At 39.3% G+C, this 25,393-nt stretch overlaps 1 pseudogene; it reads left to right on the forward strand.

The window, feature by feature from the left end:
* The first annotated feature begins 486 nt into the window (after positions 1-486).
* Positions 487-25,393, forward strand: part of LOC143398348 (homeobox protein OTX2 pseudogene) — a 30,656-nt pseudogene continuing 5,749 nt past the window's right edge.

Raw genomic sequence — 25,393 nt, forward strand, 5'->3', positions numbered from 1 at the left:
ACTCCTCACACGCCAAATCACCCCTGAGGGGCGGGCTCCTAGCACAGGGCATCCCTGGCTGCCTCTGTGTTCTTGGAAAGATAGATGCTGGAGAGTGGCATTTGGGAAGGGAAGGCCACAAGAAAGACCAGCAGCCACTCAGAAGGGTGAGGGACTTGGTCCACCCTGAGGCTTCATTCCACTGGCAAACAGGAAATGGCCCCTGAGTTTGAAGCCGCTAAGAAGTCAGAGGAATGGAAACTCCTGCCCTCTTGTGTCCTGAAGCTACAGGCACTCAGTTCCTGGCCTCAGGTGATTACATCCCCTGGGCCACTCAGTTTCTTGGGGAAGGAGAAAGTGCCCTGGACCAGCCTCTCCTGCCCCTTTGGGACCTGTGATAGGAGGAAGTTCATTCAGGATCCCTGTCACTAAATACAACCCTGACGCTGACAAGGGCAGCTGGCGATTTTTTGTCTTTGGTGGCCACTTCTGGAGAAGCAACTCAAAATGGCTCTGATCTTCACGGAACTCTCCCAAACAGAAGAAGGAGTCTCCACTTTCTTCAAGGACTTCCACCTGGAGAATTTCATCCCCCTGCTGTGGACAGAGACTTCAGGTTCCGGTTTCCTACATCACAACCAACTTCCTCTGAGAGGCAAGCAGGCCCTGACTCCATTTCCAATCCTCTTGTGAAAGCTACAGTTGCAGTGTGGGGAATAAAGGTATCATCAGTAAATTTGTCATCACCAGTAAGTGGTGGAGGAGGGTCTCAAAGTGGATCTAAAATGCAGAACATCTTTCCTAATAGCTTCTAAGGTGGACACTTTGAAGATGTTTGCCAATAAATCTGGAAGTCATGAAGGCTACTGCCAAGTTTATTCCTTGGAGGACCAGTGAAGAATGTGTGTTCAGAGACAGCCTTCCTTCTGGAGCTGAACTGTTGTTCATTCAGGCCTTTCCCTGAGGTCAAGGCCATAGCTGGTCCAGGAGACAACACATAGTGGCACCAATTGAGTGGTGCCCAGGCTTGGGGGCTCTGCCAGGCTATGCTATTTATGTAGAAAGTGGGCTTATTTCATATCAGAATCATTTACTGACTTTTGTGTGGGTTGCAGGGAGCTCAGGGTGTTTAAGAGGGCAATTGTCTGAACCCTCTTGGATATTGCTGACCTCTGCTACACATTCAGAGTCCCAAAGTTAAAGAGTTTTCCAGAATATTTTCAACACATCTTGATGTAGTCCAGGATGAGACAGTACCCAGCATCTGCCCATGATTTGGACCCAGGAGTGCATTTTACGAGCACTAACCCATCTGTCAGGAAGGAAGCTAGGCAACATGCAGGTGCCTCCTCCTGGGAGGTGTGTGGATATTTCAGATTGCTTCATGGGGAGGCTCTGATCTACATGTAGTTGGAGTAGGGACCCCTGGGGTGAACTGAGGGTGACATGACCCTAAGCCATCTAGAAGGAGCTGGTTTTTTTTTTTTTTTTTTTTTTTTTTTTTTTTTTAGTACAGACATATGTGAATCACCTGCATTTGCAGTATCTTAGCTTATCATTTAGGCAGCAGTGCAGACAAAATTCCCAGCCCTCATAAACTTGCATCCCTGCCAGGAAGTCAGCCAATCCCATTATGCATATCTAGGAAGATGAGTGGCACAAAATATAAGAGGTGATGTCCTTCTGGCCTTTTCTAGTTATGGAGATCTCCTGCCAGATTTTCAGGAGGAGTATCTTCAAGTAAAGAAGTGAATGGACTTTGAGCCAAGAGGGAGGGCTCTTTTCTCCAGAGCAAGGTACTTGGGAGGCTGGTATAGAGGAGGGCTGGGCAAACCCCAAGTTCTCTCCTTGTGTAATTTCCAGCAGAGAGCCTACAACTGGGACCTGCCTGTAGGAGGAGAAACATGGAGAGCTGTGGTGGGTTTCTAGGCCCCAAGAAGCAGAGGAGTGACTGGAGGCTCAGAGCTAGAACCTATTGGATCCCTCCACAGCACAGTCCATCCCAGCCTTGATTGCCTGTCTAGAGGCTGGACAGCAGGGGCAGGGAGGCACCTACACACACGTGTTTCACATGGTTGCCCTCTGTGCCCAGCTGCATGTGAAATGGGTAGTCACTGCAGGGTAAGTACATGATGCAAGGGCCTTAAGGGGTTCCAGGGGAAGAAGAGGCCAAGACCTGGCTGTTGTCCAGTGCCCTCTGCTGGTTAGTGCAAACACGGATGTACAGCTATCCAGAAGGTTTTGGTGACTCACCAAACCTGAAGAACCTGAAGCATCTCAGGACCATCCTGGCATTCACCATGCCTAAATCATAGGTGTTCATGTCCACAAACTCCTTGAACAGCTGGAGGGCCCAGATCCCAGTGAGCCTGAGTCCAGTGATGAGGAGACCTGGGGTGACTGACTAAGTATATGAGGAAGAATTCATGCTGGTCCCACCAGGGACTGACATACGATCCTGAACACAAGAAGCATCCTGAAGGTGGTTGAACCTACTCTGGTAAGAAATCATATTGTGGAGATAGGACCTGGGGCCACTCTCAGAAGTGGGGATCTTCTATGAATTGGGAAAAGCCCAGGGAGAGGCAGTCATGTTGGGGTCTTTTATCCTGCAGCTCCATGCCACTACAAGTTAGAGAACTGCCTCCAGCAGCAGAACCCCAATTTGCATTCTAACATTTGGGGAAGCACACAGCCATACCCCCTGAGCTGGAAGAAGATCAGTAATCAATGCAGGAGGATGGATCAACTCTGATACCATCCACAGAAGGAGAGTTTGACTTCCAGAGGCCACTGTGATACTTGTGGACCAGTAGGTATCTAAGCTGCCAGCAAGCAAGCCAGAGGACATTGAACCATGCCTTCCAGTTGCTATGAATGGTAAGTCATCTGTATCCACATCTCTTGAAAGAGAGCTACTTTCCCATGTAGCAGCAGACATTGCAGGCACCAAAAAGACAGAGGTAGGATGTACAGGAACATTCAATCCAGAAGCCACTCCTGCTGTCATTGTTCTAGAAGACTCTGTGGAACCTCCCTCCCTGTCAACTCTTGAGTGTGACCTAGTGGCAGTTCCCCCACCACAGCTGTCCTTTCCTTGCCATTTTGAATTGTCAATTTTATTTTTTGTCATGCTGGGGTTTTTTTTCAATTTTTATCATGACATGTTAGGTATTTGTAGTCATAAATGTTATTATTGACTCATTTAAAGTTGCATGCCCAATCCATTCACCAGGCTGTGCCATCATCATCACTGTGTAGGTACAGATAGAGCCCCCAGTAGAGCACATGGATCCCGTGGGGTGGACATACATGGGCCATCCAGAGGAGGTGAGATAGAAGCCCCTGTGTATGAGGCAGAGGTGACTCCTAGAGAGTGATGAGGAATCCCACTCACCAGAGGGTGCTGTATTCCCTGGGTAGTGCCCCTGAGATTAGGTACATGGGACCTGGAGTCAGACAGATCAGGTATCTTTGGAAGTTTGGTCTCATTTGGACCTCCTATTCCTCATCTGTGGAATGGGACTGTAGCCCTCTCCGAGGGTGGTACAAACACAAATTGAATACAAATTGAATGTGATTGAATGTGGATCTTCCCTGCCAACCTGGGTCTAAGGTTGTGTGCACACACCCATTGAAATCACACAAACACAATGCAGAATTTGAAGTGAAGAGAAGTCAATGTTTAGGAGGCATTTTAATATCTATAATAATTTTCTTTTTAAAAAATTCATTTTATTTTTATATTTTTTTGTGTTATGGTCAATTGAAGCCAAGGCTGCTTTGGAAGTCATTTACTTTCCCAGCCCTGTTAGTCTTTCTTTTGAGACAGGTCTGACTAATTTTCCAAGGGTGGTCTCTAATTTAGGAACCTCTTGCCTCATTCTGTAGCTGGGATTATAGGTGTGTGCCACCATGCTATACCATGTTGATCTTCTTATACTGCTAAGCATTTCCAGAAGTGTTAGGGGTAGACTATCAATAAGAAAGCCCCCATAGCAATTTACACACATTTGCTCTTGGCAATGTCCTGGAAGCAAAGCAATTGATGCACAAGTGACCCTCCTCAGGAAAAGGCCATTGATTACCACTATCAAATAGTATCTGGCACCTGTGACTCTGAGAGCACTGGCTTCTGTGTTCCTGGAATGGGGAGAGTTGGTGAGGAAGGGGCCCTCTCAAGGTCACAGGCTAGCTCTGCTTGACCGCCTAGGGAAGGAGGGGGTTCCCACCATAGGCAACCCTGCCATGTGACCTGGAAAGTTTACACACATCAGGGCCACGTACAGGCAGGTGCCAGCACTCAGGACACTGGATTTCATAAGCAGGAGGAGTGGAGCTGCATGCTGCTGCGAGGTCTTAGAAGTAGGAGTCTTATGATGTGAGTGAAGTTGAGGGACATCTCACCCCACCTGGGCTAGAGACAGATTTCCAGGAAGAACATGCAGTCAGAGAAAGGTGGGCCTATCCAGCAGAGGTAAGAGGAGAGTGGGCAGAGGCCAGAGCCCATGGCAGTAGTGGGCTGGTTGCAGGGAGACAGCAGGACCAGCCTAGGCTGTCTGTTTCCCTCAAGGGGAATCCTAAAATCCCACTGTGACTTATTGCATTGTGTGCTTTGCAGACACCACACAGGAGATAAAATGAGCATCCTCATTACATTTATGGGGATACTAAGTCTTTGCCAATGAGCCCTCTCTGCCTTACAGAGTGGTAGAGCTGGGATCTGATCCAAAGGCTACGAGGCTCTGTGAGGCCAACCTGACAAGGGGATGCACTGTGTGCCTGGTATGGACCTCTTGGATCTGCACTTCCATGAACCTTTGCCTCTGTTGCCTGGAGAAAAGCCTTGTCCTGCCCACAGATAGGCTGGTCCTGGCCCATGGAGAGCCCAGGGCCCAGGGTGGCCTTTCTCTAGCCCACACCCAGCCCAGGCAGTGGAGATGGCTCTGTCACATGAGTTCAGTGAGGGAAGAGAAGAAGAAGAAGAGGAAGAGGAAGAGGAAGGAGAAGAAGAGGAGGAGGAGGAAGAAATTTCAGATGTTTAAAAATACACACACATGTTGGGAGGCTGAGATAGGAATATCATAAGTTTTAGGCAAGTTCAACTACTTAGTGAGAATCTACCTCAAAATAAATTTAAAGAGGGGACTGAGAGTGCAGCTCAGTTGTGGAGCAAACCTGGGCTCAATCCCCCACTACCACAAAAGGAAAAGAAAAGAACAACAGAGCCACACACTCATGCTCAACATGTGTTTTATCACTAAGCTGCATCCCTAGCCAACAGCGGAAATTTTCTTTTCTTTTCTTTCTTTCTTTATTGGTACTGGGGAGTGAAACCTGGGGTGATCTACTACTGAGGGGCATTCTCAGGCCTTTTACTTATTTCGTTTTTATGTTTTGAGTCAGGGTCTTCCTAAGTTGCTCAGGCTGGCCTAGAAAAGTTAAGGTCTTCCTGCCTCAGTCTCCCAAGTTGATGAGATTATAGGTGTGCACCACCATGCCTCTCTATGAATTTTTCTTTGGGGAATACAGGATATTTTTATGTTCCTATAAATATCCTTGAATTGATTTTACAGGACACAGATTCATCTTTTGGAAACAGTTTAGTTCTTCAGGCTTGCTGAGGTAAGAGGTTTGAGAGGAGAGCTGGCTATTCTGCACAACTGACACACAGTCATTTCACGTATTCTACCTCATGCCTATGAGTTATATGGTTGTTGTTCTGACTGGTGGTGGGGACAGGCACTTCTCGTAGCCTAATTTGAGAACTGAGTTTTTTCCTTTCTTGTGCTTGGTTAGGAATGATGTCTCAGTCACTAGTGGATCACATATATGATGGTGGTCCCAAAAGATTACAATGAAACTAAAAATTTCCCATGACATAGAGATGCTGTAGCTGTGGTAGTGTCATTGCACAGCACATTACTCATGTGTGTACAGTGGTGCTGGTGTAAACAAGCCTGCTATACTGCCAGTCATGTGAAAGTATTGCCCAGGGCTGGGATGTAGCTTAGTGGTACAGCACAAATGCCTAGCCTGTGGAGGCCCTTGGTATGCTCCTAAGAGCTGAAAACAAACAAACAAACAAACAAACAAATTAAGTATAGCACACATAATTATGTATAGCAGAGGGTAATAATGGTACTAAACACCCCTGTACTGCTTGATGTATTTATTACACTATATGTTATAGTATATACTCCTTTTACTTATCAAAAAAAAAAGTTTATAAGCCTGGCATGGTGGTGCACATCTGTAATCCCAGCAACTGTTGAAGCAAGAGGATCACAAGGTCAAGGCCAGCCTCAGCAACTTAATGAGGCCATAAGCAATCTAGTGAGAACCTGTCTCAAAATAAAAAAAAATAAATAGGGATGGGAACCTGGCTCAGTGGATAAATATCCCTGGGTTCAATCCCCAGTACCAAAAAATAAAGTAAAATAGAATCACTAAAGAAAACAAACATAGACCATTTTGTGCTCTCCTGCTCTTTTGCCATATGAGGAACACAGTAGAGCCACCACTGAAAATGCAGCAACAAGACAGGACCTCACCAGACACCAAATGCTGGTCCCTACTCTTAGATTTTCCAGGCTTCAGAAATGTAAGTAATTAATTTCTGGGATTTTAAATTTTATTTATTTATGTATGATGGAGTCTCCCAATCCTCCCATTCCAATCTTCTGCGTAGCTGGGATTGTAGGAGTGTATCACCATGCCTGGAATATATTTCTGTTCTTTATAAATTACTCTGTCTCAAGTATTTTATAATAGCAGCACAAATGTAGTAAGGTACCAATTTGTTAAGTATGTCAGTTTACTGGGTGAACAGAGATGTTTTTTAGTATGTTTTTTTTCCCCTTATCTTCTTTTCTCTAGTTCTGGTACTGGAGATTGAACCTGGGGATATTCTTCCACAGAGCTATACCCACAACTTTTTTTTTTTTTTTTTTTCATTTTGAGACAGGGTGTCACAAAGTTGTCCTGGTTGACCTTAAACTTGCCATCTTCCTGCCTCAGCCTCTATCACTGGGATTACATGTGTGGGCTACCATGCCCAGCTTGTTTTATAAAAGTAATGAACAGAAACATATTGTCTTGGATTCTGGAAGCTGGGAAGTCCAATTTCAAGATGTCAGCATTTAGCAAGGGCCTTCCTGCTACATGATTCAATGGAGGAAGGTGAAAAGGCCAGAGAGCACCGTATCCTTCATTGATTTAAGAAGAGAGTGTAATATGGAAGCAGGCCTGATAGCATTACCTCTGGAAGAGCACATGCTTTCCCAGCCTGCTTCTCGACATTACAAGCCCACTGGAGTTGCATAGATGATGGGATGATTCTTTAGGGAAAGCAGGTTATTTATAATGCTTTGCTTTGTACAAGTGACATTTGGTTCCCCAAAAGACACCACAGAAAGTTTGTCTACCGTTGGAAAGGCATAAAATTATAAACTCTGGAGAAAATGCACTGAGAGTTATAATGGAATACAAAGATAACTGAGATTATACTCATATAAATTTTTATGGTTTTAGGAATTTATATTTTAATTATTCACATAACAAATACTTACTGAGCACCTATGATGTGCCAGGTACTGTTCTAGAAGTTGCAATTGAAGCAGAAAAAAAAATTGCCCCAAATCCCTCTATTCTTGTGGACAGAGGTTCTCTAACATTAGAAAGTTCTGGAAAAGACAAGGCACTTTGCTGTAATGAAACAAATGTAATGGAAGAATTTACAGGTCTTTCATGTACTGATCTTTTATCAAACATTCTAGCCAGCTCCTCAAATTCTGATAAGTTCTTTGGTTCCTATACTCCACCCCACCCTCTTAAAACTGCCCCATACCCCAATAACTGGCAGAAATACTGAAGATATATTTTCACATAGGCTGGTGAAAAGTGCCAGGAGAAGTTATTGAAACATATCCTCGTAGTTGCTTTTATGGAGAGCAGACCATGTAGCTTCATGACAATGATAATTTTTTTCTCTCCTCTCTCCTTCCTCCTCCTCCTCCTCCTCTTTCCTGTCCTCATTCTCCTCCTTCTTTCTTCTATTTTTGCAGTCCTGGGGATTGGACCCAGGGACTCTACCACTGTGCTTCATCCCTTCATCCTCATAAAAATGAGTCTTTCTAATTTGCTTATGCTGGCCTGAAATTTGTGATAATCTTGCTTCAGCCTCCCCAGCAGTTGAAATTACAGGAGCGTGCCACTGTGCCTAACTGACAATGATTAATTTCTAATGGAGAATAAATCTTTGTGAGTTATTCACCGTAATACCTGAATGAGGAAAGGAGAAAAAGTCTTCTCTCTCACCATGCACAAAACTCAACTCAAAGTGGATCAAGGATCTAGGAATTAAACCAGAGACTCTCCATCTAATAGAAGAAAAAAGTAAGATCTAATCTTCATCATGGGGGATTAGGCCTCAACTTTCTTAATAAGACTCCTATAGAGCAAGAATTAAAACCAAGAATCAATAAAAGGGATGGACTCAAACTAAAAACTTTCTTCTCAGCAAAAGAAACAAACAATCTGTGTGAGGTGAATAGAGAGCCTATACCTTGGGAGCAAATTTTTACCTCTCACACATCAGATAGAGCACCAATCTCTAGCGTATATAAAGAACTTTAAAAGCTAAATACCAAAAAAAAAAAAAAAAACAAACAAATAACCCAATCAATCAATAAATGGGCCAAGGACATAAACAGACACTTCTCAGAAGAGGATATTCAATCAATCAATAAATGTATAAAAAAATGCTCAGCATCTCTAGCAATTAGAGAAATACAAATCAAAACTACTCTGGGATACCATCTCATTCCAGTCAGAATGGCAGCTATTATGAAGACACAACAATAAGTGTTGGTGAGGATGTGGGGGAAAAGGCACACTCATACATTGCTGGTGGGACTGCAAATTGGTGCAGTCAATATGGAAAGCAGTATGGAGATTCCTTGAAAAACTGGGAACGGAACCACCATTTGACCCAGCTATCCCTCTCTTCAGTCTATATCCAAAAGACTTAAAAACAGCATACTACATCAATATTTATAGCAGCATAATTCACAATAGCTAAACTGTGGAACCAACCTAGATGCCCTTCAGTAGATGAATGGATAAAAAAAAATGTGGCATATACACAATGGAATATTATTCAGCAATAAAAGGGAATAAAATCATGGCATTTGTAGGTAAATGGATGCAGTTGGAGAAGATAATGCTAAGTGAAATTAGCTACCCGCCCCAAACAAATGGCAAATGTTTTCTGTGATATAAGGTGACTGACTCATAATGGGGTAGGGAGGGGGGAGCATGGGAGGAATATTTGAACTTAGATAGGGAAGATGGTGGGAGGAGAAGGGAGGGGGCAGGGGGTTAGCAATGATGGAAGAATATGATGGACATCATTATCCAAAGTACATATATGAAGATATGAATTGATGTGAACATACTTTATATGTAAACAGAGATCGAAAAATCTTGTTATATGTGTATAGTAAGAATTGTGATGCATTCCACTGTCATGTATTTTAAAAATAAAATTAATTTTTTAAAAAGGAACTTCATCCACTGCTGAAAGCTCCTCATATACTTTAATGAAAAAATCCCCTGCTTTAGTAACAGTTACTAACTTGAGTGTAAAATATATTTCTTATTAGACTCTGAGGACAATTACATACTTCTGCTTGGCTCTGGAACCTACCCTGATTGCTCAGAGCTGGATGATACAGATCAGTGGTTCTATAATTGGTCCCTGGATCAGTAGAATAAGTCATTTGGGAATTTGTCAGACACAGGATTCTTGCACTATACCCCAGGACTACTGAGTCAGAAACTCTGGGATATAGGTGGGCAGCAGTATATTTTTAGAAGTTCTTCAGGTGATTCCAGTGTAACTGATGTTTGGAAACTTCTGCATGAGGCAGATGCTTATGATTTCCTGATGGAATGTCAGCTATTTATTTATGATTTCCAAGATGTCTCTAAAATATACGTAACTCTAAATACATCATTTACTACATACACTGAGAGAAAACCTTAAAAGTCTGGAGAGAAAGAAAATACTCCTGGTAATTCATTGCATATGGTTGGACTTTTATTTATTCAGTAAAAATTTTCTTCATTATTTTTATTTTTCAAATCTTCTATGAAGAAATAAGTTTAAGAAAAGGGGAATGCAAACTGTATGTTTTAAAAGTATGATTATGTGTTGACAGATTCTTCCTCCTATGAATAATAGAGGAAGAAACTTTCTACAGAGTAAGTCTATTGATTGATTGATTTTTTAAAAAGTGGCTCCTTTCCTGTGTCACTCAGAGGTAGAGAAAGTTCTTGACTAGTATTCTCCAGGCCCTGGGTTTAATCTCCAGCACTATCCAAAACAAAACAAAGAAATCAATGCAATGGGAAATCAACACAATAAGGAAATTCATTACAGAACTAAATTGGTTCTTTAAAATATCTAATAAAATATCTAATAAATGTCCAGGAACACTGTTAATTTAAAAAGAAATAGTTAGGACTGGGGCTGTAGCTCAATGGTAGAATACTTGCTTAGCCTGTATAAGGACCTGGATTCTTTTACCAGCTCCACAAAAAAAGGATAAGGCATGAATTCTGATTTTAGAAATAAAAGACATGACATTTTTATTTATCTAACAAGTTTTTAAAAGATAGCAAGAGAAACCAGGCATGGTAGTTTGCTGCTATAAATCTAATGGCTTAGCAAAATAAATAGGGCTTGCCCTATTGCCACTTGTAATACCAGCAGCTCAGGAGCCTGAGAGAAGAGGATAGCAAGTTCAAAGTGAGTCTTAGCAACTTGGGAGGCTGTAAGTAACTTAGTGAGACACTGTCTCTAAATAAAATATTGAAAAGGGTTGGGGATGAGCCCAGTGGTTAACTCCTCCCGGGTTCAATCCCTGATACCAAAAAATAAAAATAAAAAGGAATGGGAAAAATCTTAGTGGTAGAGTACCCCCAGGTTCAATCATGAAAATCATACATATACAAACATACACTCAGCCATATGTGTTACGTATATTATACATTTCTTGCTCTTAGGAGTTTAAAAATTAAAAGTTCTTAGGGAATCAAAATATACCAATACTATCTGAAGAGGGAAAAACATATGGATTGAAATATGCATTTTTACTGAGTGTAATTAAAGCCTTATTACAAAGGTAATGAAATAGTTTGGAGTACTGTTTTTAGAAGAGCGGTTATAGACTTAAAATATAATTAAACCATGATAAGCCACAGATGCTACTCCCTCCCTCCTCTATGCAGGTGGATTTTGAATAAACAGCAGCAAAAAGCAGGGAGACAGTTCCCAGTCTTCACTTGACGTTCTCCTAAAACATAAAGGATGAAGTGCTTTTCTTCTTGGCAGGAAATGGTGACTTTGGGACATGTACAACTTGCTGGAGGGGTGGGGGGACCCAAGTGTTTATTGGTCAGTCAGAGATTGTTCTATAAAAGACTTAAAAAAATATTAAGGGGTCCTTCATGATTGAAATCAGCAGAGCTCCTGGGTCAATGTGCTAGGAACTTTAAATCCTGGGAACCCCTCCTCCAAGTCACCCAAAAGTAAGGGAGCCGGTGACAGAACAACAAAAGTTAGAAAAACACAGATTCTATCTTAAAGAATTTCAAATTAAGCTTATATATGGTTAAATATTGAGGAAGTCTTGAACGTGTACAGCTATAAAGTTAGGTAAAGGCTGGGTTGTAGCTCAGTGGTGAAGCACTTGCCTCATGTGTGTGAGGTTAATCCTGGGTTGGACTCCCAGCACATGCACAGGTGGGTATGTGCACACACATGCACACACACACACACACACACACACACACACACAAGGTCTGCAGGAGGATGGGTAGGTCATATGTAAATACTACACCATTTTTAATATAAGGGGTTTGAGCATCCTCAAGTTTTGATATTCAAGCTATTTGAAGATACCAAGGTACCACTGGAATCCTAACTGAAGCAGAAGTCTGTGGATTACAACTGACCTTTGTGGTAGGGTGATGTCCTTGCCCAGTATAACTTTTATTCCTGTGCCTACCTACCAGTTCAGAAATTATATTCATGCTGAAGTGAGGTCTAGTTCAGTAAGAAAAAAAAAAGGCCAGTAGCTCAAAGAGTGAGACACTAACATAGTCATGTTATGAGTTTGCATAATAGTTTGCCTCACCCGAATCATTTCACAGCTAAAATAATTTGTCTGTGAAAGGCACCGGAAGCACAAACCATCATAACTCCATGAATGATCACGTAAAATAACCCAGAATAAGATTAACTTGAGCACTTAGAAAATATAAATGTATAAATATTTTTTTCCCTTACTGAGTTAGTTAGTGAACCCAGGACCTCATATACACTAGGAAGATGACCTGTCACTGGGGTGGGGTTCAATTTAGTGATAGAGTATTTGCCTAGATGCAAGAGCCCCATAGTTCTATCCCCAGCACTGCATAAAAATAAAAATAAAAATTACATTTAACTACAACTCTAGACAAGAATCTTAGTATGAAAATAAGAATAAAGGATTAGTGAGGTTCTGAATAAAGGATAAAGTAAGAAGTGGAGCTGAGAAAACACTAGATTTTATTGCACTCAATTCTCATTATGGGGGAAAAAATTAAACAAATGAAATAATCTAAAGTCTTTCTGTTTTTTCTCTTCTTCTCCTTCTCCTTCTCCTTCTCCTTCTTCTCCTTCTCCTTCTCCTCCTCCTTCTCCTTCTTCTTCTTTCTCCATCTTCTTCTTTTCCAGCACTGGAATTTTAACCCCAAACCATGTTTGTATAGGTAAATGTCTACCCTATAATTTCATTTCAGACATTTTAATTTTATTTTTAAATAGAGTCTAACTTGCCCAGGATGGCCTCAAAATTGTGACCCTGCTGCCTCAACCTCCCAAGTAGCTGGAATTACAGGGATGTGCCACCACACTGAGCTGAAAGTTGAATTTATTATAGCATGTATTATTTTACTTTATTAGTACAGTGAATAACTCATAATTTTTTTTGGCAATGCTTGGGACTCAACTCAGGGCCTTGTGCATGTGAGGCAACCATTCTACCAACTGAGCTATATCCCCAGCCCACACTTATACATTTTAAAATTATTGTTGGTTTCTTTTTATGGAACCCAGGGCCTCTTACTTGGGAAGTAAATGTTTATTACTGAAATGTTTATTACCCCAGCCCTTTTTATTTTATTTTGAGATATGAGCTTACTAAATTGCCTAAGATGAAGTTATAGGACCAGCCCAGGTGCCAACACATAAATGGATAAAGAAAATATGGTATAGGTACACAATGAAGTTTTACTCAGCCATAAAAAGAATGAAATTATGTGATTTTCTGGTAAATGGATAGAACTGGAGAACATCATGCTAAGTGAAATAAGCCAGATTCAGAAAAGCAAAGGCAAAATTTTTTTTTCTCATATGTGGAAGCTGAAGAGAAATAAGAAATTATTTTAAAGTAGAGGACTCTCATGAAAATAGAAGGGAGAACAGTAAAGCAGAAGAAAGGGACTGTGGGGGAGAGAAGAAGAATAGGAGAGAGGAGGAACTGCAGAATGAAATTGAGCAAATTATGCTATGTGCAGATATGAATGTATCTCAATGAATCCCATGTTTATGTATATCTTTATGATGCACCAATTAGAACAACAATAAATTAGTAGAAGGGAGACCAATAAAGTAGAGGAAGGAGATCAGCAGGGGAGAGGTAGAGAAAGGAGAAATACAAGGGATTGAAATGGAGCGAATTATGTTATATGCATATATGAGTATATTAAAATGAATCCTATCATAACTATAATGCACTAATAAAAATACTTTATATATATATATATATATAAGGCATCAGCCTCCTGAGTAGCTGAGATTACAAGCATGTGCCATTATGAACAGCTAGTTTAGATACTTAGAGGAATATTAATGGTTTAAAGATTCCTAAGATGGGTAATTTCTTTAACATTATTTGAGAATCTAGGTACAAACAAACAAACAACAACAACAACAAAAGGATATAACTAAAACTATCTAAAACAAAATAAAATCTTTAACAAAGAGTAAGAAAATAATTATCTAACCCCTGTATGTTTTCATTTTTCAAAAAGGAAAAAATTGTATTCAATTTTTAAAATTTAAAATATAAATTTATACGTAAGCCCTGTTTTGAATGAAGAACATATAATAGACCCCAAATGAGATAAAATTTATATGAAAGAAAATATGTGGAGTTTTACATATTACTGTTAATATTAATGTCCATACAAGGTTACCTGATATCCATCAGGTGCTTATCAGGCACTGTCTGGCTGCTCCGCACAGGCTGAATTGTTTGGTTATCTCATCACTGTCTCCATCTTTGAGATGGTAAAACACCCACAACAACAGCATGGGTTACACAGTGACCCAAATTATATTAGGATAAAAAAAGAGGCCTGTGGGCAAGGCCCCATTTATTAAGAAAAAAGTTACATGAAAAATCTTTAAAATAATGGTTGTCATTTGTTTATATAGTACAGTAATACTAATAAACTCACTTTAAGTTATATTAGTATAAAGACTGAAAATAAGGTCTCCATATTAAAATGTCCAATAAATATATCATTTACAGTTCATGTGAAACAAAATCTATGTGATAAAATGAGGCTAATTATAAAAACAGGTTACAGTGTTCCCATTAATTCCTATGAAAATCACTTTTAACCCAGTAATTCTGTTGTGAAACACATATAAATAGTATTCCCCTTATTGGGTCTTGAAACTTTGATATTTGTATGTAATAATCTCATTTAAAACTGGCTTTTAGAGACAGTCTCAAAAATGAGTCTCTGCTTATTTTAAGTGACTTTCAGATAAAAATCAAAATTATACTGCTGAGCTGGGAATGGACCTCAGTGGGAGAGCATTTGCCTAGCAGGGTGGGCTTGATCCTGAGAATCACAAAAATAAATAACCAGTTAAATAAACAAAAAGAATAGAATAAAGTAAAAAAATATATAAAGTTTACTACTTTGAACTTATATTCCTAAGACATGAAATTACTGTTGGCAATATGTAAAACTATTCTGATTAAAATAAACAATAAAATAAGGTGTAATGGTGTAATCCTATAATCCTAGTGAATCTGGAGGCTGAGGAAGGAGGATCACAAGTTCAAGGTCAACCTCAGCAACTTCATGGAGGCCTTTAGCAATTTTGTGAGATCCTGTCCTAAAATAAAGATCTGAGGTGTAACTCCGTGATAAAGCACCCCTTGGCTCAATCTCTAATTTTAAAAAATCCACAAATAATAAGAACAACCAAAATGTAAACAGGACCCCACTCCCAGTCTACTATTGCTTATGCATTCAGAAAAAATGGATTTCCTTGTGAATATTGCTACCTTTGCAACATTCTACCAAGAAAGGAGGTCAATTAGAACAGCAGCCCTTAGTGTTTTAGGTTGTTCCACATAAGGCAAGGTGGTGGAAATGCTAAACCATGGTCTGAGGAGAAGTTAGCAGTGAGACCCTGCAGTGTAAAGTGAGATTGGAGTTTATCCAATAGAGGTGAGAACCATTACAGGCACCAGGGCAAGGAGGTGACAGGATCAGGCTTTCTTTTGAATTGTCTCTGGCTTAAATGGAGAGAATTTGTTGGAGAGAGGCAAGACTAGATGTGAAGAGGGCAATGAGGAGGATTTTACCATTCTTTGCCAAAGTTCCCAGAGCCTGAACCAGAGGTGGAAAAGAGGTGGGAAGATGTAGACCAATTCAAGAGCTGTTTATGTAGTTGAATCCACAGGATTTGGTGACAGATTGGAAAGGGAAGACTGGAGAAAACAGGTTTCTAGGACAACTTCCAAGTCTCTGAATGCATGAGCAGATGGATGGGCTGCCCTTCATGACAGAGAACACACAATGAGTTGCTGGGCACACAGTCTGTGCTGGAGTGCACACTGAGAAGAGAGTTTTCAGTATTAAGATCTTTGAGTGTATTGTTTGTAGAGTTTGAGACTGCAAAGGGGACACATAAAAATGTCCAGAAAACAGCCTTTATGTCTTCTTACACTTTCTTAGAGTAATGATGACCATTGCATTCCACCATCTTTCCTACCTCTATACCCTCGCCCTTCCCCTCCCTCCCCTTTCCCCTTTGCCCTATCTAGAGTTCTTCTAATCTTCCCATTCCCACCCCTAGCATAGTATGTATCAGCATACTCAGATTAGAGAAATCATTCCAGCATTTGGCACTTGGTTTTTTGGGATTGGCTAATTTCACTTACATTATAATCTCTAGCTTCATCCATTTACTTGCAAATGTCATGATTTTATTCTCTTTTAATCCTGAATAATATTCCATTGTGTATATGTACCACATTTTCTTTATCCATTCATAGGTTGGTTCCACAGTTTAGCTATTGTGAATTGTGCTGCTATAAACATTCATGTGGCTGTGTCCCTGTAGCATGCTGTTTTTTAAAGTCCTTTGTGTATAGACCGAGAAGTGGGACAGCTGGGTCAAATGGTGGTTCCATTCCCAATTTTCCAAGTATTCTCCATACTGCTCTACTTTGTATACAATCAGAGATGTGAAAATTTGTGCTGTATATGTGTAATATGAATTATAATGCATTCTGTTGTCATAGATAACAAATCAAAATTTAAAAAAAAATTTAAAAAACGAACAAATAAACAAACAACTGCCATGTGCAGCAACATGGATAAATATAAAAAAAGTGACACTTTGCTGAGCAGAAGAAGCCAGCAAAATGGTATATGAGTGTAAAATTCAGGAACAAGCAAAACTAATCCATGTTCAGAAAAATCAGAATAGCAGATGCCTTTGGGGATCATTGATTAGAATGAGCATGAATGCATTTAATGGGGTTAAAAACACTCAGTCTTTCCTGGACCAATGGCTACATAATTGTGCACCTTTGTCAAGACTGAACTTGATGCTTAAATGGGGTGTAGTTTGCTGTATATAAACTACACTCTACAAGCTAAATATCTCAATGAAAGAATATGACATTCAAAACATTTTATTGAAATCCTCCAAAAAATGACATAGCTGAACTCTAATAAAATTTCAAAATTCTAAGGAAATTAATAATATTTTTATAACAATAAGGGATGAGTGAGGTAACTGTATCACTGTTTTGTTGACATTCTAGTCTAGAGCCACAATTATATTGTGATTAGTAATCATTTTATAGTAACTGAAATCATAAACCACACCTAACTATAAACTTAATAAGAAAAAGTAACATGAAGTAAATCACCAAACTTCACTGACCGGCTAAACATGATCTTATTAAAAGGAATGATGTAGCATCTCCTAGGTGGGAATACTCAATAAACACAGCACTTTCCTCAAATTTAATTCTATAAACTTTCTGTCATTCTAATTGAATTGCAAATGAAATTTACCTGTTGGCTTTGTTAAAACCTTTCACAATTTCCTATTTAAAACAATTGCAAAACCAGTAAACATTTTTTAAAAGATAAAAACCATTGCTAATGATATCATATGAATAAAACATTATAATTTCTGGAAAAAAGAAAAACAAAAATGTCCAGAAAAGTAGAAGAAAAGCCAATGTCTGTTCACTTGTGATGCTATAACAGAAAAGGGTAAACGGGATATTATAAAAACAGAAATTTATTTCTGATAGTTCAGGGGGCTTGAAAGTTCAGGATCAAGGTACCAGCAGATGGGTTACAGTTTTCTGTTCATGTATGGTGTCTTCTCACTGTGTCTTCACATGGTGGAAGGGACAAGCTAGCTCTCTGGGTTTCTGTTTTTATTTTTAAACTTTGTTTTGTTTGTTGTTGTTTATTTGAAATCCTGGGGATTAACCCAGGGCCTTATGCATGCAAGGCAAGTGCTCTACCACTGAGCTGTACTCTCAGCCCTCTCAAGATCTTATTTTGGGTGGGTATCCTGGAGATGGAAGCCCAGACCTTCATATATGAAGCAAGCACTCTACCACTGAACCACGTCACCAGCCCATTTTTACTTTTACTTTATTTTGAGATAGAGTCTTGCTAATTTACCCAGTCTTGCCTCAGAACTGTGATCCTGCTGCCTTAGCCTTCTTAATTCCTCAGACTCCCTAATATTTGGGATTATAAGCATGTTCCATGGCACCTGGCTTGAATCTTTTAATTAGAGCACTGAGTTCAATGATGTGGGGGAACCCTTGTGAGCCAAACAACTTTTAAAGGTCCCACCTCCTGATCATCACCCTGAGAGTAAGGATTTCAACATATTAATTTCAGCAGGGGCACATTCCTACCACAGCTCCACATGTCAAGAAAGTGAACAGAAAAATTCAAATCTTACATCATTAAAACATATTTCCAAGCCAGATGCTGTGGCAAACACCTAATATTCCAGGACCTCCAGTGGCTGAGAGAGGAGGATCACAAGTTGCAGGCAAGCCTTGGCAACTTGGTGAGACCTGTCTCAAAACAATACAAAAAGGGCTGGAATTGTATCTCAGTGGTAAAATGCACCTGAATTCAATTCCCAGTACTACAGAACAAAAAAAATCTACATTTACAAAATAGCCAAGTTCAAACACAGTAATATTATTCATTAGCTGATAAATTTTTCATTTATGCAATATGTTGTTTTTCACAAAGGGCAGGAGGACATACAGACCTCTGCACCAAAAACTGTGCCTGTAGATACAATTCTGAATGTTTGTCCTACTGAAAATAAAATTTTATTGTAAAACATCATGAGTCTCAAATGCATATACTAATGGGATAATAACAACATCTATTATCTCATATTTTAGTAAAGATTTATTAATGGTATCTTTTGATTTTGATGGTAAGTTCCTTTGAAACTCTGCAAAAGGAAAGTAAAGACTAGTTTCACTTGTCTGGATCTTTCTTAAGAACTATCTTGGGGCAGGGGATGTGGCTTAGTGGTAGAGCACTTTCCTGTTATGTGGAGGACCTCACTTGGATCCCCAACTCTGCAAACTACTCCTCTAGGAAACACAGGGGTTTCTTGGATACTGGGTGTATTAGACTGCCTGTTTTTCACTGTTTCCATTATATGTGAATTGGTTAATGTTGACCAGGGAAGGAGCTATAATCTGATACAAAGGCAAATATCAATAAAAGTGCTATGTATTCTTGAAAAAGATAGTTAATTCCTGCTCTTCCTTACCTAAGCACCATGTATTATCATTATCTTATTCTCTCTTAGAGTCTGGGTCATTTTCCAGAGCTCATCCTTGATCAACTGAGAAGTGTAGTTAGTCTGGTGATAGTTCACTCTGGAATGCTGTTATTTCTCTCCTTTCTTTTCTCTTTTCTTCAGCAGTCTCTGTTGTTGGGGTTTTTAGCCCCCCCACCCCCACCAGCAGGAGAAGCTAGGAAAGCAGGCCCGACCAAGACAATCCAAGAGAGGTAAAGGTTGGCTGGCGGCCTGCACCCAGCCCACTATCATGGGAGGACAATCAGTTGCACCAGGGAGATGAGTGGAAGCAGGATCTCATTTCACAAGGAAGTACACACAGCTTATATACTGCACAGGAGCCAATCAAGATAAAGGTAAAAGGGGTGGAGCGAGTTCACATGTACACCCATCCCATAGTCCTTAAGGGAAGGCATGAGCTGTCCAAGAGGGTGGAAGAGTCCCAGACCTATCCTGGAGGTGGTCCACCTCCTCCTTTACCACCCACAGCACCACCTCCTGGCTGATCGCCAGGAGCCATCCCAGCCACATGTGCAGTCCCAAGACCTGGCAGCCATGCAGTACACTCTGTTGCTGCTTCCAACTCAGAATTTCACAAGCTGGTATCAATCTTGATAAAACTATGCATCTTGGGTGCGGATATAGCTCACTGCTGGAGCAGTTGTTTGAACATGGGAGGCAATGAGTTCCATGCCCAGCACTGCAAACAAACAAATGACAGTAACAACAACAGCAACGAAACCCAAGTATGCATTTTTTCAATTTGAATGGCAGATCCAGAAAGAGAGAGTTGATTTCAGAACAGAGAAAACATAAGATTAATATAGGAGACTCAGGTAAAGCTACTGTTATCTGTGAGGAAACATGACAGACTAGATTCTAAGCCTTCCCTATCTGGCTCAACTAACCTAGCTGAGTACACCTTCTCATGGGGTGTACTTTTTAGATATGGAGAATAGGTGTCACCCCTCAAGAAGGGAAACATGATGAGGAAAAGTCGTGTTTCTTTCTTGAAGCAGTGCTGTTTTGTGTAAATTTTATCATTAATAAAGGTGTATGTGTGTGTGTGTGTGTGTGTGTGTGTGTGTGTGTGTTTTGATAATGGAACCCAGGGTCTCATGCATGCTGGGAAAGTTCTCTACCACTGAAATATACCCCTGGACCCCATACTAATATTTTTTAATATTTTTGCTCATGTCCTCCAAAGCTGAAATATTAGTCAGGTCAGCCACTCGACCAGCACACTAGCTTCATAATAGAGGTTCGAAGCATAAAAATTAACTAGTGAGTTGTAAAATTAAAGAGACATAATTCTCATTACCTTTATTGCCCAACTCAGAGACGGCTCCTCCTAGCTCCTGCCTCCAGCCACCTAATGTGGTGGGAGGTTAAACAGGAGAGAGGGAACATGCCAGGGAGTGAGCTTTTATTGAGGAACAAAAACTCAAGGGAAAATTCCATCCAATGAAGGAAAAGAGGGGCAGCATTCCAAGGTCAGGGTCAGTGATTGCTCTTGGGGTCAGTGGTGAGGCACACCCCCACATGGACAAGCCCTCGCACCTGGGACAGGGTGGGGAAGGCTCTGACACAGCTGTGTCTAAGTGCCTCTCACCCAGCCAGGGAGGTAACTCAAATTACATGCTAGAATGGCTTCCCACAATCAGGTGCAGTGGTACTCCGCCTATCAACCCAGGAGACTGAGGCAAAAGGATCACAAATATGAGGCCAGCCTGGGCAACTAATTTTGCAAGACCCTGTCTCAATATAAAAATAAAAACAGGGATAGGGATGTGATTCCTTGGTAAAGTGTCTTTGGGTTCAGTCCCCAGTATTGGAAAAAAGAAAAAAAAAAGATGAATTATTCCCCCTTCCTTTTTTCCCAGCATGCATTTCTTGCCATAAAGAAGGCCCTTAAATTATCAGTGGTTCCAAATTGACAAATATTAAAAAATTAATTAGCAAATTAACTCACATCTCTTTTTGTCAAAATGGATCAATATATAATAGACTAAGACATGTTGCCAGTATCATAACATAAATAATGCTGAGAATTAAGAGGACAACTCTCACAGGTAGTCAGGCACAGTGACACAAGCCTATAACCCCAGTGACTTGGGAGGCTGAGACAGTATCATGCCAAATTTGAAGTCATTTGGGAAACTTAATGAGCCCCTGAAACAAAATGAAATTTAAAAAGGACTGGGGATGTTAATCAGTGATGGGGCACTTGCCTAGCATGCTCCAGATTCAGTTCCCAGAACAATCATCATCATTATCATCATCATCATCATCATCATCATTTTTAGAGAAAAAAGATACATCTGTGTTAGATCCAGTGTTAGCACTTCCTGCCAGCACTTTGGGGATTACTTTGGAACATGCTAACTAGTATTTTACCTTCCCATAGTATAATGTGAGATGTGTCAGTAGTATTCTTCTTGATTTTCTAGATTTACTCCCTAACTAGTTCTTTATTATTCTAATATCTATGTGACTTTTTATCTGATTTTTAAAATGCCACTACTAAATTTATTTTATTGTCTGATCCTAAGAAGCAGCACCAGGACTAGTGGAAATCTTGTTGTTAAAATTGTTCAATCAATGAGGATATGAAAGGCACACTTAAAAATAAGAAGCAGATACTTCCAGTTTGGACTGTGGCTAAATAGCTAGTGTCAGATCAATCCTCTGCTGAGACCAACTATTGAAGCTGGGTAAAACACAAAAACAACCATTTGAAAGCATAGAGAGCAGCAAGGTGTGGTGGAGCACATCTGTAATCCCAGCAAGTCTGGAGGCTGAAGCAGGAGGATCATGAGTTCAAAGCCAGACTCAGCAATTTAGTGAGGCTCTAAGTAACTTACTGAGACCCTGTCTCAATTTTTTTTTAAGAGGCTGAGGATGTGACTCAGTGGTTGAGCACCACTGGATTCAATTCCTGGTACCAAAACAAATAAATAAAACCCCTTGATTGTAAGACTGAGAATCTGCACATAAAGTGACAAGAAAGGTCAAAATTCAAAAACAAGGATTTAGAAGACTCCAAGAGCAAGGGGATTTAGGACCCAACCCATCAGTGCCCTAGGAATAATGAAGAACTGAAAATAGATTGTTATCTTAGGCTAAAATGCAGTTTGTTTCTCTGTAAAATTTGCAGTTAGTTGTTTTGCAATACAAGGGATGGAATCCAGTGCCTGGTGCATACTAGGCAAGCACTCTACCATTGCCCTTAAAAGCAGTTTTGAAAACCACCCAATCCCTGACTGTATTAAGGCAAAATCTGCCTTAATCTACCTTAACTCCAGCTGCCAAATTGAAAGTAAATTATCTCTGAGAAAAGATCAGATTATCCAACAACTCCTCACTACAATGCAGAAGTTGAATTTCTGTTTTTTCATAAAATAAACTTAAGTTTTCAGAATGAATTTAGAGTTACTGAAAAATTGAGAAGATAGCATGGGAAATTCCTAGACACAACAGATGCAATTTCCCCTGTTAATAACATTAGTTTGGTCCATTTGTCACTGCTAATAAACAAGCATTGATATGTTAAAATTTACTAAGATTCATACTTTATTTGGATTTTTTAAATTTTCAACTAATGTAATTTTCAGTTCCAGAATTTAACCAGGATACCAGGGTATATTTAATAATCAGATCTCCTTAGACTTCTCTGACCTATAAGAGTTTCTCAGATTTCTCTTGGATTTTGTGTCTCTGTATATGAGTGTTTTGTTTTTGTTTTTGCTTTTCATTTGTTTGTTTGTTTGGTACTGGAAATTGAACTGAGGGACACTCTACTACTAAGCTACATCCCAGACCTTTTCACTTTTGAGACAGGGCTTCACGGAGTTGCTTAAGTTCTCACTAAATTCCTAATGCTGTCCTCTGACTTGTGGTCCTCTTGGCTCAGCCTTCCTATTCACTTGACATTGGAGACCCTGAGCTAGAATCCCTTCTCTCTCTCTCTCTCTCTCTCTTTTTTTTTTTTTTTTTTTGATGAACCTGATAGAGAAATACTAGTCATGAATTTTGCAGAATGTTCCTTTTGGGTATTTGTTTGACTTTTTTTTGTTTCTCATGACAGTTTGATTATGGATTTTTGTTAGAAAAACCACAAAAAGTGTCATTTTTATCATATCATTTCTTTTTTTTTTCTTTTCTTGTATTGGAGATTGAACCCAGGGGCACTTTACCACTGAATTACATCCCCAAATGCCTTTTTATTTTTGAGACAGGATTTAGATCTTGCTAAACCACTGAGATTAGCCTCAAACTTACAGTCCTTCTGCCTTGGCCTCCTGTAATTAGAATTAAAGATGTGCATTACTAAGCCTAGCTTCCTTTTTTTGGATACTAGTAATTAAATCATGGCCTCATGCATACCAGGCAAGCATTCTACCACATTCTGTCCCCAACCCAAGGGCACAACATGCTTATTACATACTGTTTACATTGACCTTAATTACCTAGCTAAAGTATTATTTTTCAGGAACTTCTAGTCTCCTCTTTGAAAGGAAGTCAAGTAGGGAGTTATGCTGTCTCAAGATTTTATGAATAATATCTAGTATTGGATGGAAAATAACTGTTCATTAAAAAGATAAGATCTAGCCTGTTGCAGTGGCACATGCCTCTCACTAAGTTTTCTTTCTTTGCTGTGTCTTTGTCTGGTTTTGGAATCAGGGTAATATTGGACTCATAGAATGTGTTTGGAAGTCTTCCCTCTTTTTTTATTTCATGAAATAGTTTGAGAAGTATTGGTATTAGTTCTTCTTTAAAGGTCTTGTAGAACTCAGCTGTGTATCCATGGGTCCTGCCTGGGCTTTTCTTGATTGGTAAGCTTCTGATGGCATCCTCTATTTCCCTGCTTGAAATTGATCTGGTTAAATCATGTATATCATCCTGATTTAATTGGGCATATCATATGCCTCTAGAAATTTGTTGATGCCTTTAATATTTTCTATTTTATTAAAGTATAATTTTCAAAATAATTTCTAATTATCTTTTGTATTTCTGTAGTGTCCATCATAATATTTCCTTTTCCCTCATGGATGTTAGTAACTTGAGTTTTCTCTCTCCTTCTCTTTGTTAGCATGGCTAATGGTTTATCAATCTTATGTTTCAAAGAACCAACTTTTTGTTCTGTCAATTTTTCCAATTGTTTCTTTTGGTTCAATTTCATTGATTTCAGCTCTGATTTTAATTATTTCCTATCTTTTGGGGTTGATTTTTTTTTTTTTTTTTGCTTTTGGGGTTGATTTGTTCTTCTTTTTCTAAGGTTTTGAGATGTAATGTTAGGTCATCTATTCGTTGACCTTTTTCTTCTTTTAAGGAATGAACTCAGTGCAATGAACTTTCCTCTTAGAACTGTCTTCATAGTGTCCCAAGATTTCAATATGTTGTATCTGTGTTTTCATTTACCTCTAAGAATTTTTGAATCTCCTCCTTGATATCTTTTGCAACCTACTGATCATTAAATAGTATATTATTTAGTCTCCATGTGTTGGAGTGGATTTTATTTTTTTATTTTATCAATAATTTCTAATTTCATTCCATTGTGGTCTGATGGAATGCAGGGTAGTATCTCTACTTATTTTTTTTTTGCATTTACTAAGAGTTGCTTTGTCAGAGATATGAAAAATCATGGTATATATGTGTATTAAGAATTGAAATGCAAAAAAAACCCACCAAAGTACATGTATAAAAGCATGAATTGGTGTGAACATACTTTATTACAGAGATGTGAAAAATTGTGTTCTATATGGTAATAAGAATTGTAATGCATTCCACTGCTGTCGTGTATTTAAAAAAATAAAATCAATAAAAGATTAAAAAAAGAGAGTGGATTGTAAACATTCTCACTACAAAAAAATGTGAGATGATGAATACTTTAGGTTGATTTAATAATTTTGTAATATATATAAACATTATATTGTATACCATAAATATAATTTTTGTTTTCCTATTAACCCTTACTAATGCTGAAAAATAATAAAAAAGATTTTTTGTGGCATAATAAATGGTCTATTTAAGAGAAGGATCCATGTGCTGCTGAGAAGAAAGTGTATTTGCTCATTGGTGGATAAAACCCACAAAAAAACTTTAAGTTTAGCTATTCCACCATGAGGAATATATCCAAAGGAAATAAGATCAGTGAAGAGATATTTGCATTCACATGTTAAC

Source organism: Callospermophilus lateralis, chromosome 4 (genome assembly GCF_048772815.1).
Source record: "Callospermophilus lateralis isolate mCalLat2 chromosome 4, mCalLat2.hap1, whole genome shotgun sequence".
Taxonomy (NCBI): Eukaryota; Metazoa; Chordata; class Mammalia; order Rodentia; family Sciuridae; genus Callospermophilus; species Callospermophilus lateralis.